General features: G+C 41.4%; 1 protein-coding gene across 1 annotated transcript in view; it reads right to left on the bottom strand.

Moving 5' to 3' along the window:
• Positions 1-15,375, bottom strand: part of LOC139557289 (extracellular sulfatase Sulf-2-like) — a 242,572-nt gene extending 227,197 nt beyond the window's left edge. The window contains exon 1 of the mRNA XM_071371891.1: positions 14,890-15,375. The gene's annotated coding sequence lies outside the window, so the exon portion shown is untranslated. The remainder of the gene's footprint in view (positions 1-14,889) is intronic.
• Positions 15,376-15,838: the final 463 nt, after the last annotated feature.

The following is a 15,838-nucleotide window of genomic DNA, read 5'->3' as shown; positions in this document are numbered from 1 at the left end:
ATACATTAAAATTCAGATTTTCACAATTCCTGACATTTAATCCCAGAAATAAATTCCCTGTTTTAGGTCAGTTAGGATCACCACTTTATTTTAAGAATGTGAAATGTCAGAATAACAGTAGATAGAACGATTTATTTCAGCTTTTATTTCTTTCATCATATTCCCAGTGGGTCAGAAGTTTACATACACTCAATTAGTATTTGGTAGCATTGCCTTTAAATTGTTTAACTTGGGTCAAATGTTAAATGTAGCCTTCCACAAGCTTCCCACAATAAGTTGTGTGAATTTTGGCCCATTCCTCCTGACAGAGCTGGTGTAACTGAGTCAGGTTTGTAGGCCTCCTTGCTTGGAAACCTTCCAAGCTGTTTAACTTATTACGTCTGAAATCCCGTTAACAGGATCGATTTGACATCAGCCAGTGTAAGTGCAGGGCGCCAAATTCAAACAACAGAAATCTCATAATAAAATTTCCTCAAACATACAAGTATTATACACCATTTTAATGATAAACTTGTTAACTTGTTGTTAATCCCACCACAGTGTCCGATTTCAAAAAGGCTTTACGATGAAAGCACACCCTCTGATTATGTTAGGTCAGCGCCTATTCACAAAAACACAGCCATTTTCCAGCCAGAGAGGAGTCACAAAAAGCAGAAATAGAGATAAAATGAATCACTAACCTTTGATGATCTTCATCAGATGGCACTCATAGGACTTCATGTTACACAATACATGTATTTTTTGTTCGATAAAGTTCATATTTATATCCAAAAATCTCAGTTTACATTGGCGCATTATGTTCAGTAATGTTTTGCCTCAAAAACATCCGGTGATTTTGCAGAGAGCCACATCAATTTACAGGAATACTCATCATAAATGTTGATGAAAATACAAGTGTTATGCATGGAATTTAAGATATCCTTCTCCTTAATGCAACCGCTATGTCAGATTTAAAAAAGCTTTATGGCAAAAGCACACCATGCAATAATCTGAGTACAGTGCTCAGGCACCAAAACAAGCCATACAGATACCCGCCATGTTGTGGAGTCAACAAAAGTCAGAAATAGCATTATAAATATTCACTTACCTTTGATGATCTTCATCGGAATGCACTCCCAGGAATCCCAGTTCCACAATAAATGTTCCTTTTGTTCGATAAAGTCCATAATTTATGTCCAAATACCTTCTTTTCGTTCACGCGTTTAGTCCAGTAATCCAAATGCACAACGCGCGAGCACTAAGTCCAGACGAAAAGTCAAAAAAGTTATATTACAGTTTGTAGAAACATGTCAAACGATGTATAGAATCAATCTTTAGGATGATTTATCATACATCTTCAATAATGTTTCAACCGGACAATTCCTTTGTCTTTAGAAATGAAAAGGAACAGAGCTCGCTCTCACGGATGCGCGCCTGAGTGAGCTCATGGCATTCTGCCAGACCCTTTAGTCAAACAGCTCTTATTCACTCCCTCTTCACAGTAGAAGCCTGAAACAATGTTCTAAAGACTGTTGACATCTAGTGGAAGCCTTAGGAAGTGCAACCGGACCAAATTTACACTGTATCTTGGATAGGAAAAGACTTGAAAACCTACAAACCTCAGATTTCCCACTTCCTGGTTGGATTGGTTGGATTTTTTCTCAGGTTTTTGCCTGCCATATGAGTTCTGTTATACTCACAGACATCATTCAAACAGTTTTAGAAACCTGAGAGTGTTTTCTATCCAAATATACTAATAATATGCATATCTTAGCTTCTGAGACTGAGTAGCAGGCTTTTCATCCGAACGCTTTTCATTGGGCACGCTTTTCATCCGAACGTGAAAATAGCGCCCCCAGCCATAAGAAGTTAAAGACACAGTCAACTTAGTGTATGTAAACTTCTAACCCACTGGAATTGTGATACAGTGAATTATAAACAATATTTGGAAAAATTACTTGTGTCATGCACAAAGTAGATGTCCTAACCGACTTGCCAAAACTAGTTTGTTCACAAGAAATTTGTGGAGTGGTTGAAAAACGAGATTTAATGACTCCAACCTAAGTGTATGTAAACTTCCGACTTCAACTGTATAAAGTAGTACCATGTATCTAAAATGTGTATGCAAAATATATTTGGAAAATGCATGTATATGTAGCAAAAAAGCTGTAAAAAAGGAAAGATATTTGTCCCTCAAAGAGGGGGAGTGATATAGTGGTTAAAAATATATATATACTGTATATATACATATATATTTCTTTATCGATTTAAAACTATATGAAAAAATTTGTTGCGTTTATATGATATTATTCTTCAATATAGATGAATAGGCCCAAACTACAAGGATGTTTCATTTCACTAAAGCAACATTTCCCTGGGGACCCCATGCGGTGCAGGTTTTGGCTTTTGCCCTAACACTACACAGCTGATTCAAATTATCAAAGCTTGATGATTAGTTGATTATTTGAAGCTGCTGTGTAGTGCTAGGGAAAAAACTAAAATGTGCACCTCTTGGGGTCCCCAGGACCGAGTTTGATCCCTTTAGTGCAGGGTTTTCCAATGAGTAAGATGGCGCCGATAGACATGGTCGGCGCCATCCTGTCTCCTAAGCAAATTTGCAGTATTTTTATTTTATTTCTATTTTTATTTGTCACTTTATTAGCTCAAAAAGTTTTTTGCATTATTACATACAGCCGACAAGAACTTTTGGGTATTAGAGCGATGGTAACTCACCAGCATTTCAACCAGAATTATGACTTTCCTGAATTGGATCTTTTGTTCGTACCCCCCAAGGCAATTCCACTTATCCCAGAGGCTGCTCCAAGACGCCGCCAGCCAAGAAGAGTAATTCGGAGTGGACTTTTAGTGTGACTCAGGAGGCATGCATACCATCCACCGCTTCCGAGTATATTACTTGCTTATGTTCAGTCCCTTGACAATAAAGTAGACGAGCTCAGGAGCTCAGGATCTCCTTCCAGAGAGACATCAGGGACTGTAACAACTCTGTTTCACGGAATCATGGCTCTCTCCAGATATACTGTCCCCATCCATACAGCCAGCTAGGTTCTCAGTACATCTCTCTCTCTCGCTCTCTCTCTCTCTCTATATATATATATATATATATAGTTGGTGATTTATATAGAATTCAAGACACACTTAACCATCATGGCTACCACAGCATTCTGCAGCGATACGCAATCCCATCTGGTTTGCACTTACTGGGACTATCGTTTGTTTTTCAACAGGACAACGACAATGACCTAACACACCTCCAGGCTGTGTAAGAGCTATTTGACCAAGAAGGAGAGTGATGGAGTGCTGCATCAGATGTCCTGGCCTCCACAATCACGCGAACTCAACCCAATTGAAATGGTTTGGAATGAGTTGGACCGCAGAGGGAAGGAAAAGCAGCCAACAAGTGTTCAGCATATGTGGGAACTCCTTTAAGACTGTTGGAAAAGCATTCCAGGTGAAACTGGTTGAGAGAATGCCAAGAGTGTGCAAAGCTGTCATCAAGGCAAAGGGTGGCTACTTTGAAGAATCTCAAATATAAAATATATTTGGATTTGTTTAACACTTTTTTTGCTTACTACATGATTCCATATGTGTTATTTCATAGTGTTGATGTTGTCACTATTATTCCACAATGTAGAGAATAGTACAAATAAATAAAAACCATGGAATGAATAGGTGTGTCCAAACTCCATTCCTTTACTTTTTATATTTGTGTCTATTGTAGTATATTGTTAGATGTTACTGCACTGTTGGAGCTAGGAATACAAGCATTTCGCCACACGGCAATAACAATGGCTAAATATGTGTATGCAACCAATACAATTTGATTTGATTTGTGAATTGAATTCCAACACGGTAGCTCAACATACTCACTTTAAATCCAATAACAGACAATATAGATTTTATCCAGTTGCGTTGACACACGTGGACAAAGAAAATCGAATGAAAATTGAGAAGGCAGGGGATCAACCCAGATGCGAGTCAGTGATCGATGAAGAGGTGGTGTAACATGAACAAGATTAAATGGATCAGAGGATGATCATCAACCCATGAGCAGACTGTACGAGCCATGCTGGGTGTTTATCCATGTTTGTTCACGTTATGTATGATTTGCGAGTGTGTGTGTGTATCTTTTTGCACACCTGCATGTATGTGTGTATACTGTATGTTTGAGTTTGATCGTGTGCGTCAGTTTATCAATGCGTATCTGTGTGCGCACCAGTGCATGTTTGCTGGGCCTCAACACAAAGAGATAATGTGAATAATAGTGATGTGCGGGTTGACTCATAGCCTGCAGTCCCCGTGGTTATATCCGCCGGGTAGATGAGTTTAGGGTTATTGTGTGGCTGAAGGGCGGGCGAGTGGCTTTAAAAAATGTATAAATGTATAATTATTGTGCAATTTATATAGGGTACATAGAGTTTTTTCTGGTATTAGTGCGTAAACCTAAGCTTTAGGGCTTACCTGTAGGCCAAATAGCATACACAGCCAATCGCCAAATAATGTTTTGGGGAAAGGGTAGAAAAGTTTACGTCAATCCACTGAGGCAAAAAGGACATTGTCACGACTTCCACCGAAGTCGGTTCCTCTCCTTGTTCGGTCGGCGGTCGGCGTCACTGGTCTTCTAGCCATCGTCGATCCACTTTTCATTTTCCATTTGTTTTGTCTTGTTTTCCTACACACCTGGTTTTCATTTCCCTCATTAATTGTTGTGTATTTAACCCTCTGTTCCCCCCCATGTCTTTGTGTGGAATTATTTGTTGTAAGTGCTTGTGCACATGTTTACTGGTGCGCGTCGGGTTTTGTACCCATGTTGGTTATTTCTTTATGCCGTTGGTTTTGCAATTAAACTACTCCGGCTATTACCTAGTTCTGTTCTCCTGCGTCTGACTTCGCTGCCACCAGTTACGCACCCCTTACATACATTGTTGAAGTTGAATTCAATAAGAGAAAAGACCCAGAGTTACATACAGCCGGTGTCTGTATGTAGCCTCGCTACTTTTATAGCCTCGCTACTGTATATAGCCTCATTACTGTTATTCTTCACTGTCTTTTTACTGTTGTTTTTATTTCTTTACTTACCTATTGTTCACCTAATACCTTTTTTGCACTATTGGTTAGAGCCTGTAAGTAAGCATTTCACTGTAAGGTCTACACCTGTTGTATTCGGCGCACGTGACAAATAAACTTTGATTTGATTTGATGGCACGTCAAGGGAACTGCAGCCTACTGTTTTGAGTTAAATGGAAACTGAAATCTGGACCCTAACTGTAGGTCTACAACCTCTCACATAACCTTAATAATAGCTCCTGCATAACTAAGCATTTCTTGCAGTAAAATTATACACCAAACGTAAGTCAAATTTGGACTTGGGAACAGGAGTGGAGAAATATGATGTATTTGTTTCTACATCTTGAGAGAATGCAATGCTCAGTTAAATGCCATCTGTAGAGGTGCGGTCTTCATCATAAAAGCATCATAAAAGCCGATAGTATTTCAACCACATGAAATATGCATCGAAGCCGAACTCACATCTTATCAGAAACACATTGGGTCGTTTTCACAGCTCTCTTTGTCCTGACAACTGGTCACACTGATGTCATTTAGACATTTTGCTTCATTGTATTTTCTCCCCAGTCCCTAAACCTCTTTGCTCCTTGAAAGATGACAGAGAAACCTTACAGATGTCAACTAGATTGAAGCATTCATTCTGTCGATCTATTACATTATTCTGTTGACCAGGGGATTGTTTAGTCTTCTAGGGCATCATATAATGACAAAAGAGAAGCTGCATGTATCTAATTATAGACAAGTTGACTAACAAATAGCCTACCAAAATGTCGGGAATTATAAGCAGAAACATATCTAAATCAGGCAGACAAAAAAAGTCCTGCAACCCCTGTCAAAAAAATCATTCTTCAGTCATTGACTGTAGCTTATAGCGCATTGTCTATATTTGCAAGTTAGGGTTGGGTCCAGGCCGCAGATTTTCACATCTAGTTGGGCGGTTGCGGATCGGTTATTAGCAATCCGGGCGGGTGCAGGTGAAGAAACTGCTTACGCGCACCACTAGTGCCTAAGACGTGAACATCACCCACCCCACTAAAGAATGGCTGCTGAGTGAAGAGGGCCTCTCCCTGAAGTAGCCCCTAGACCCCAACCCCCCGCCGCTCCCCGTGACTGTCTAGTTGAAACACATGCGCTCCACTGAGTTCACACACAATCCCACACAAACACACCCAGACACCCACATTCTGGAAGCCCTTATAGTAGATACAAGCCTACAGTCATACACAGTATTGCCTTAAGCAAATAACGCATGCAGAAACTTTATCTGATGCTTTATGAATGCTTTGTGCACAGAGCCATGCTATTTCCTCTCGTATTCAAATGCAGTCTCTGGATGCTTCATGTTAGTTGAGTAAGCTATCTGATGTAGCAATGCAGAGTACACTGAAGCCACTGGAGCAGCAAGTGGAACAAAGCAGACAGTCACAAGCTGGTGAATAACAGGAAAACTATAGACAAAGAGAGTCAGAGAGGACAAATACCAACTTACTGGTAAAATAGTGTTGTCAATGTTGTTATGCTCTAATTGCTCTTTGATGTGGGAAGCAGGTGGCGGGTGTAGGCAGATTCATGGAGCTTGAACAGAAAAGTGCACAGCGTGCATGTTTGTGCGTGGATGTGTGCGAGCGCACGTGTGTGTTGCTATATTGTGCATACATCAGCTGCGTCTGTCGATCAGTAAACCCTCATGCCACACCAAACTTCTCACAATGTAATGGGTTCAAAGGTTAAACACTTGTCATAGAGGAAGCAACCTTGGGTCCGAGACTGATGACAAGCCGTCTTTCCACTTGACTGGTTTATTCTCTGGAAATATAATGGAGCCTTTCGAGAAATAGAGAAATCTAGGACTTTTTTATTTTCACTGTAGGACTCTTATATTACAGACATTATGATATATCATGTTGTTTGAATTAACATACTATAACCAGTCATACTGTGATCCTGGACTGCTAACTATGTTTGGTTTCTCACCCTACAGAACTGAGACTTGCCTTCTTCTGTGTTCACTATCAACATTCAAACCTTATCAGTGTTAAATGGCCATGGCTTTTTGTGTTTTGTGGTTGACCAAGGCCGATCAACGCCCTTCCCACCATAACACAAAGACTCCTTCTTTTTGTTTTAATAAAACGTTATTGCAGATTTTCCACGCTTTAGAGCTGGCTGTGCCTCATAAGTAAATGTCACATGCACGCACACACACTAACCCACACTCAGTTCCTTCCTCTCTCTTTCTCTCTGTTCCTCTCCTCAGCCTCATGAGTGTCGAGGTGTATTGCTCTGGCTGGGCCTTACATCTAAAACATCCTCATGGCCAGACTAATATTATCAGAGCGCAACACCCGAAACCAGCGTTAGGGGAGACAGGAGCACTGGACCATCATCTTGGTAGGGAAGCATTGATGGAAAGAAACCAGGCCATCATTGGCTAGGAAAATATGAAATAAATCTTGAATGTTTCAATGCTCTATTTAATGAATGAAAACATATCGAACAAGAAATCCCTAACTTCACTGGACCTGTTTGACTGAATGTAACTTTCCATACAGGAAAGTGCATGGAGAACAATCCTACCCATACACTAGACATAAGGAAATGAAGTGAGGGAGAAGTGCTGTTGAGTGGTTGTGCTGCGGTGCCCACAGACGGCCAGAGCAGAGCATCAGTATGTGACTGACTGAACAGGCAGGTGCAGCCAGATGTTGAAAGAGTTGGGTTCCGTGCATGCTTGCATTCCAGCGGCTGAGGTGAACCTCGGAGCCCGTGCCACTCACCCTGCTGGCCGCATCTGCCCATGTATCTGTGTGAATCTAGAAACCCAGTGTAAATAGACAGAGCAAACACAACTTGAGCCAACCTGGGCCATCCTGAGCAAAAGTTGTCAGACTTCCAAAGTCAACACAGAACACGGTCGACTAAACATCGGAAACAAGGCAATAGCAGAAAAGACCGTACAAACACTCCTGTTACTTGGTCCTTTTGTCACCGAAGTCATAAATAAAAATAATAGAAATCATATTTCTTTCTATTTACTTTGAAAAAAATGTATTTTCTGACTTTTACACTGGAACCTCTAAAGCAGTCATTTTATTCTACAATGCACCTTAGAGGCTGCTGCCCTATGTACATAGTCATGGAACACTGGTCACTATAAATGTTTACATACTGTTTTATCCCCTTCATGTGTATATACATTATTCTAGTCAAAGCCTATTCTATTAAACTATTTCTGTACATATACTATTCAGATATACTAGATATTCAATCCATACACCGTCCATATTGTCTATAAATCCCATCACATATACACAAAACAAAAATATAAACGCAACATGTAAAGTGTTGGTCCCATGTTTCATGAGCTGAAATAAAGATCCCAGAAATGTTCCATACGCACAAAAAGCTTATCTCTCTCAAATTTTGTGCACAAATTTGTTTAGATCCCTGTAGGTGAGCATTTCTCCTTTGCCAAGATAATCCATCCACATAACAGGTGTGGCATATCAAGAATCTGATTAAACAGCATGATCATTACACAATAAAAGGCCACTCTAAAATGTGCAGTTTGTCACACAACACACTGCCACAGATATCTCACATTTTGAGGGAGAGTGCAAACGCTTCTGTCGTTTAAGAGAATTTACCAGTACGCCCAACCGGTCTCACAACCGCAGACCACAAACGTACGTGTATGTTGTCGTGTGGGTGTGCTGTTTGCTGATCAACGTTGTGAACAGAGTGCCCAATGGTGGTGGTGGGGTTATGGTATGGGCAGGCATAAGCTATGGACAACGAACACAATTGCATTTTATCAATGGCCATTTGAATGCACAGAGATACCGTGATGTGATCCTGACGCCCATTCATCCACCTCCATCACCTCATGTTCAGTATGATAATGCACGGCCCCATGTCGCAAGGATCTGTACATAATTCCAGGAATCTAAAAAAAAAATCCAGTTCTTCCACGGCCTGTATTCTCACCAGACATGTCACTCATTGAGCACGTTTGGGATGCTCTGGATCGACCACGTACGGCAGTGTGTTCCAGTTCCCGCTAATATCCATCAACTTTGGACAGCCGTTGAAGAGGAGTGGGACAACATTCCACAGGCCACAGTCAACAGCCTGATCAACTCCATGTGAAGGAGATGTGTTGTGCTACATGAGGAAAACGGTGGTCACACCAGATACTGACTGGTTTTCAGATTCACGCTCCTAATAGTGAATAATAGTGAAGACATCAAAACTATGACATAACACATATGGAATCATGTAGTAACCAAAAACGTGTAAAACAAATCAAAATATATTTTATACTTGAGATTGTTCAAAATAGCCACCTTTGGCCTTGATGACAGCTTTGTACACTCTTGGCATTCTCTCAACCAGCTTCATGAGGAATGCTTTTCAACGGTCTTAAAGAAGTTCCCACACATGCTGAGCACTTGTTGGCTACTTTTCCTTCACTCTGCAGTCTAATTCATCCCAAACCATCTCAACTGGGTTGAGGTCGGGTGATTTTGGAGGCCAGGTCATCAGATGCAGCACTCCATCACTCTCCTTCTTGGTTAAATAGTCCTGACACAGCCTGTGTGTTAGGTCATTGTTCTGTTGAAAAACAAATGATAGTCCCACTAAGCGCAAACCAGATGGGATGGCATATCGCTTGAGAATGCTGTGGTAGCCATGATGGTTAAGTGTGCCTTGAATTCTAAATAAATTACAGACAGTATTACAAGCAAAGCACACCATCACACCTCCTCCTCCATGCTTCACGGTGGGAACCACACATGCAGAGATAATCCAATCACCAACTCCGCGTCTCACAAAGACATGGCGGTTGGAACCAAAAATCTCAAATTTTGACTTATCAGACCAAAAGACAGGTTTCCACCAGTATAATGTCCATTGCTCGTATTTCTTGGCCCAAGCAAGACTCTTATTCTTATTGGTGTCATTTATTAGTGGTTTCTTTGCAGCAATTCGACCATGAAGGGCTGATTCACGCAGTCTCCTCTGAACAGTTGATGTTGAGATGTGTCTGTTACTTGAACTCTGAGAAGTATTTATTTGGGCTGCAGTCTGAAGTGCAGTTAACTCTAATAAACTCATCCTCTGCAGCAGAGGTAACTCTGGGTCTTCCTTTCCTGTGGCGGTCCTCATGCGAGCCAGTTTCATCATAGCGCTTGATGGTTTTTGTGACTGCACTTGAAGAAACTGTCACGTTCTGACCATAGTTCTTGTGTGTTTTTCTTGTTTTAGTGTTGGTCAGGACGTGAGCTGGGTGGGCATTCTATGTTGTGTGTCTAGTTTGTCTGTTTCTATGTTTGGCCTAATATGGTTCTCAATCAGAGGCAGATGTTTTGTGTTGTCTCTGATTGTGAATCATATATAGGTGGCTTGTTTTGTGTTGGGGTTTGTGGGTGGTTGTTTCCTGTCTTTGTGTTTTCTCTGCACCAGATAGGGCTGTATCGGTTTGACACATTTGTTATTTTGTATCGTGTTAAGTGTTCACTGTTTATCGTTTTATTAAACATGTTGAGCACTGGCTACGCTGCGTGTTGGTCCGATCCCTGTTACACCCTCTCTTCTCGTGAAGAGAGGGAAGGCTGCCGTTACAGAAACATTCAACGTTCTTGACATTTTCTAGATTGACTGACCTTCATGTCTTAAAGTAATGATGGACTGTTGTTTCTATTTGCTTACTTGAGCTGTTCTTGCCATAACATAGACTTGGTCTTATACCAAATAGGGCTATCTTCTGTATACCCCCCCTACCTTGTCACAACACAACTGATTGGCTCAAATGCATTGAGGAAAGAAATTCCACAAATAAACTTTTAGCAAGGCACACCTGTTAATTGAAATGCATTCCAGGTAACTACCTCATGAAGCTGGTTGAGAGAATGCCAAGAGTGTGCAATCTGTCATCAAGGCAAAGGGTGGTCAATCTAAAATGTAACATTTATTTTGATTTGTTTAACACTTTTTTACTTATTACATGATTCCATATGTGTTATTTCATAGTTTTGATGTCTTCACTATTCGTCTACCATGTAGAAAATAGTAAAAATGAAGAAAAACCCTTGAATGAGGCAGTGTGTCCAAACTTTTGGCTGGTACTGTATATATATTTTGTGTGTGTGTGTGTGTGTGTGTGTGTGTGTGTGTGTGTGTGTGTGTGTGTGTGTGTGTGTGTGTGTGTGTGTGTGTGTGTGTGTGTGTGTGTGTGTGTGTGTGTGTGTGTGTGTGGGTATATACACACACATACACTACCGTTCAAAAGATTGGGGTCCCTTAGAAATTCTTCTTTTTGAAAAGCACATTTTTTGTCCATTAAAATAACATAAATTTGATCTGAAATACAGAGCAGACATAGTTAATGTTGTAAATTACTTTTGTAGCTGGAAACGGCTGATTCTTAATGGAATATCAACATAGACCATTAATAGATACCTTCATTTCTCAGAACAAGAATAGACTGACTAGTTACAGAAGAAAGTTATTTGTTTCTGGCCATTTTGAGTCTGTAATTGAACCCACAAATGCTGATGCTCCAGATACTCAACTAGTCTAAAGAAGGCCAGTTTCATTGCTTCTTTAATCAGAAAAACAGTTTTCAGCTGTGCTAACATAATTGCGAAAGGGTTTTCTAATGATCAATTAGCCTTTTAAAATTATAAACTTGGACTAGCTAACACAACATGCCATTGGAACACAGGAGTGATGGTTGCTGATAATGGGCCTCTGTACGACCTATGTAGATATTCCATAAAAAAATCAGCCGTTTCCAGCTACAATAGTCATAAACAACATTAACTATGTCTGCTCTGTATTTCTGATCAATTTGATGTTATTTAAAAAAAAAATGCTTTTCTTTCAAAAACATGGACATTTCTTAGTGACCCCAAACACACACACACACACACACACACACACACACACACACACACACACACACACACACACACACACACACACACACACACACACACACACACACACACACACACACACACACACACACACACACACAAACACACACACTGTACATACATACAGTACATTCAGAAAGTATTCAACCCCTTTGAATTTTTCCACATTTTGTTACCTTACAGCCTTATTCTAAAATGTATTACATTTCATTTTTACGCAATCTACACACAATACCCTATAATGACAAAACGAAAACAGGTTTTTCAAAATTTTACAAAACAGAAAAAGTTTAAAAGTATTCAGACCTTTAAAAAATGTTGCTTAGGTGCATCCTGTTTCAATTTGTATTTATTATGGATCCCCATTAGCTGCTGCTACATACAATTTTAAAAACATTACAATACATTCACAGATTTCACAGATTTCCATTGATCATCCTTGAGATGTTTCTACAACTTGATTGGAGTCCACCTGTGGTAAATTCAATTGATTGGACATGATTTTGAAAGGCACACACCTGTCTATATAAAGGTTCCAATGTTAACAGTGCATGTCAGAGCAAAAATCAAGCAATGAGGTCGAAGGAATTGTCCATAGAGCTCCGAGACAGGATTGTGTCGAGGCAGAACTCTGGGGAAGGGTACCAAAACATTTCTGCAGCATTGCAGTCCCTAAGAACACAGTAGCCTCCATCATTCTTAAATGGAAGAAGTTTGGACCACCATGACTCTTCCTAGAGCTGCCAGCCCGGCCAAACTGAGCAATTGAGGTCGAAGGGCCTTGGTCAGGGAGTTGACCAAGAACCCAATGTCACACTGACAGACCTCCAGAGTTCCTCTGTGGAGATGGGAGAACCTTCCAGAAGGACAAACATCTCTGCAGCACTCCACCAATCAGGCCTTCATGGTAGAGTGGCCAGATGGAATCCACTCCTCAGTAAAGTTTGCCAAAAGGCACCTAAAGACTCTCAGACCATCAAAAACAGATTCTGTGGCCTGATGAAACCAATATTGAACTCTTTGGCCTTAATGCCAAGCGCCACGTCTGGAGAAAACCTGGCAACATTTTTTCGGTGAAGCATGATGGTGGCAGCATCATGCTGTGGGGATGTTTTTCAGCAGCAGGGACTGGGAGACTAGTCAGGATTGAGGAAAAGATGAACGGAGCAAAGTACAGAGATATCTTGATGAAAACCTGCTCCAGAGAGCTCAGCACCTCAGACTGGGGCGAAGGTTCAACTTCCAACAGGACAACGACCCTAAGCACACAGCCAAGACAACGTAGGAGTGGCTTCGGGACAAGTCTCTGAATGTCCTTGAGTGGCCCAGCCAGAGCCCAGACTTGAACTTGATCAAACATCTCTGAGACCTGAAAATAACTGTGCAGTGACACGCCCCATCCAACCTGACAGAGCTTGAGAGGATCTGCAGAGAATAATGGGAGAAACTCCCCAAAGACAGGTGATCCAAGCTTGTAGCGTCATACCCAAAAAGACTCGAGGCTGTAATTGCTGCCACAGGTGCTTCAATAAAGTACTGAGTAAAAGGTCTGAATACTTATGTAAATGTGATATTTCAGGTTTAGAAATTTTAGCAAATGTACTACAAATAAAAATTGAAATATCACATTTACTGAGTAAAAGGTCTGAATACTTGTGTAAATGTGACATCAGTTTTTTTTTTTCTAATACATTTGCTAAAATAAATTAAAAAAAACAGTTTTTCCTTTTCATTTTGGGGTATTGTGTGTAGATTGATGAGGGAAAAAAGATGTAATACAGTTTAGAATAAGGCTGTAATGTAACAAAATGTGGTAAAAGGGCACTCCGAAATGCACTGTATATCCTACAGTGACATACTAATGAAAATGCTATTGTTATTTGAAATACAGTAAAAATAGTATTCATTTTACCAAGGTCTTCATAAACACAACCAAATGATTATTTTTGCAAAAGCATATATGACAATTTTATAATTACACTGTTAGATGAAAATTGCAGTCAGAATGAAGCTTGAAGGGGGGTCTGTCGAGGCCCAGCGGTTCTAGTGGTAACAGATATATAGACAGGATGACAGTGGGGAAAGATGGAAAGAGTTTGTGTCAAAGGGCAGTAGGCTGGCTTCGAACCATTCCCCCCCCCCCCGACAAATCATATTTCCATACTTTTTCAACAGTGGGATAAAACCAAAACAATAAAATTAGGCACTTCACATTCCCATACTGTTCCAAGTGGAAAGTATCTCCACTTTATCAAAGTTCCCGTTTGAAAAACAATGATTTATATGCTTTCAACTATCCAAGTAACATTAACAGTGTTCCTCTATCACAGCCCATTGCAGAGTTGCTCAACAGGGATCCAGTACTTGATACATATAGTGAGTGACAGCTCAAGTCTGTCCAACAGCCCAACACTACCTCCCCTTCCCTTCTTTTCTCTTCCCGTGTCCCTCTCACTCCTTCCCGGTGGCTGTAGGCTACAGGCAGGGGAACAGGGTGTAACACCGTCCCTCCCTTTCCCCTAGTAACACTGCTCCTAGTCAGCAAATGCAAGCTCCCACGTGCTCATCAGCAAGGTAGCAAAGAGATGAGCAAAAACTAGAAGAAACTCAACAGGATGCACCTTACCAAAAAATAACTGACAGCATGAAGCACAAACAACCTGGCTCCTTTAAGACAGAGAGTCACAAACGGGGGGGGGGGGGGGGGGGGTAACTGTAGCCATAGAGGGTTAGCTGTGTTGCGCTACACTACCTCCTTAGAATTCCCAGAGCCCAGTTACATCAGCGCAGCCAGCAGGAGCAAGTGCAGAAAAAAGAGAGAGAGAAAGCAAGGAAGAGGGAGAGAGAGAGGCAGCAAAGTGAAAAGTAGGGCAAGCCACTGTACCTCACACAGATGCAGGTCCTGAGCGTGTGTTTGTCTGTCAGGGAAACAGGTGCTGTCCCAGGGTACTGACCCAGTAGAGCTGCTGGAGGAGGGGGCACTGCTCTGGGCTGGGTAATCAGTCACACATCACCATGCACTTCCCATCTCTTGTCTGTCCTCTGTCCTTGTCTGCTCTGTTTTACTCTTACTCTGCTCCTCTCTCTCTCTCTCCCTCTCTCTCTCGCTAGCTGCCTGACAGGCTGACTGACCCTCTCAGATGTACGGAGAACGAGAAAAAAACACCAATATAGACACACAGAGAAACAAGGAGGGAAAGGGGAGGGGGAGTTTCAAATTAAGAAAAAAAGAAATCCCTCTCTCCAAAGTTACATTTCTCCCTCTCACTCTCTAGCTCGCTCACAGAGTTCTCAGTGAACCAACAGCGGTGTGGAGTCGTGGCTGAATCAGGACAGCCCTAGCCATCTGTTGAAACATGCCTGCCTCTTTGCTTTACTCACTCACTCACAGAGCGGGAGAGAGAGAGAAGGGAGGAGGGGGAAGTGAATAGGGAGAGGGCTGTACTGCCTTCCTGTGCCCAATCTGAAAACAGAACACTTTCCCTTGGTGAGGCAGGCGGAGCCAGAGAAATGGAGAGAAGGAGAGAGAGAGAGCAGAGAAACTGAAAAAGATAAGTAGAGAGACATAGGGGGAGGTGGGACAGAGACGGAGACAAAACAAGAGAAAGAAGGAAGTAAATGAATGAGGGAAAAGGGACAAGTTTATAAGTGAGAAGTGGAGTGAGTGGAGGGAGGGAAAGAAAGGGAACAGGAGCACATTTTATGAGAGGTGGGGGTGAAATGGAGAGCTTGGCTCAGATCCTCTGTATTCATGGGTATTCATGTGGCTGGTACGATTTGGGCTTAATGGCCTGTGTAAGCCAATAGAGGACAGAGAGAGGGGAAAGGAGGAA

Source organism: Salvelinus alpinus, chromosome 28 (assembly GCF_045679555.1).
Source record: "Salvelinus alpinus chromosome 28, SLU_Salpinus.1, whole genome shotgun sequence".
Classification (NCBI taxonomy): domain Eukaryota; kingdom Metazoa; phylum Chordata; class Actinopteri; order Salmoniformes; family Salmonidae; genus Salvelinus; species Salvelinus alpinus.
The sequence above is the reverse complement of the archived record's forward strand: the minus strand, read 5'-3'. Positions and strand labels throughout refer to the sequence as shown.